Below are 1,147 nucleotides of genomic sequence, written 5' to 3'. Positions count from 1 at the left end.
CGACAGTAAGACTACAAAAGGAAAAGTAAATAACACTGACAGTCTGAATTCAATAGAGACTTATATAAGGTCAGTATGAAATAGCATACGTTAAACTAGTTTTAATAATTATTCGTGATAAGTTTTAGATTTTTAAATAACTATAATCTATAGAAACCAGATTGCTTCCAAGTGCAACCTTAAGTATTTGTTAGATAACTAGTACCATGGATGAAGTAGTTTAATAGAGTAAGTAATGTAATATAATTATATTACTTCATCTATGCTAGTACTTTGCAAAACTTTGGTAAAAGATTTGTAAAATAAAATCTTTAAACATTGATAAAAATGATAAAATATTTAATTAAATCTACAGAATTATTGATTGTTAAATTTAACCAGGGCAAAAAGTCTTTCCCATGCCGGGAATCGAACCCGGGCCTTCTGGGTGAAAGCCAGATATCCTAGCCACTAGACCACATGGGAGTGTGAACATTACTGAATCATATACAGTCAAACAGTTGGAACATACTTGTATTGCTCAAAACTGGGGCACATTTTGTAGAATTTAAAATTAGCATACCGTAAATGTGGCTCAGATTTTAACAACATGTTTACAAGTCAAGCCTTTATGTTTTGTTTCATACCAACCAATGCCAGTTGGCATCTGAAAAATATTAAAAGCTATTTTAAATAATTAGTTTTATTATTTATCTTGTTTTTGAAAGAAGACTTGATTTTAAAGTAGTCTGTATACTGGTTTTGTTGTGTCTGCTGTTTTTGTCGTCCTTTAGTTTAAAAGTTGATTGTTGTTTATTGCTAGCTTTCATTTAAACTAGAGGTCGTCCCCATGGTGGAAGGTCGTCCCGTGGTCGAAGACTCGACCACATACTTCTCTATTTTCACTCCACGCTGTAAATAAAACATATGATTGAAATTTTTACCATTTGTTTTGATTTTCTGTTTATATTTCGTTGTTATTTCGTCACCATAATGGCAACCAATAAGGCCCATGTTAATTTTGTTGAAATTTTAAATAAATTTGTTGTGCTTATTATTGAGTATATTTTGATTTATAAAGGGATTCTGCACATCTACGGGCAAATATCTTTCTAAGAGTATGCGTAGATTTTCCCTGCAATGCACACAAACTGAGAAAACATGTTTT

At 31.4% G+C, this 1,147-nt stretch overlaps 1 non-coding gene across 1 annotated transcript; it reads right to left on the bottom strand.

The window, feature by feature from the left end:
- Nucleotides 1–393: 393 nt before the first annotated feature.
- On the bottom strand, nucleotides 394–465 carry Trnae-uuc (transfer RNA glutamic acid (anticodon UUC)). Its single transcript has one exon. It is a non-coding gene; the product is annotated as a tRNA-Glu (tRNA).
- Nucleotides 466–1,147: the final 682 nt, after the last annotated feature.

Source organism: Macrosteles quadrilineatus, unplaced genomic scaffold (assembly GCF_028750875.1).
Source record: "Macrosteles quadrilineatus isolate MER2022 unplaced genomic scaffold, UCM_ALF_1.0 Scaffold_3__2_contigs__length_128488019, whole genome shotgun sequence".
NCBI lineage: Eukaryota > Metazoa > Arthropoda > Insecta > Hemiptera > Cicadellidae > Macrosteles > Macrosteles quadrilineatus.
This window is presented reverse-complemented; position numbering and strand designations above follow the sequence as displayed.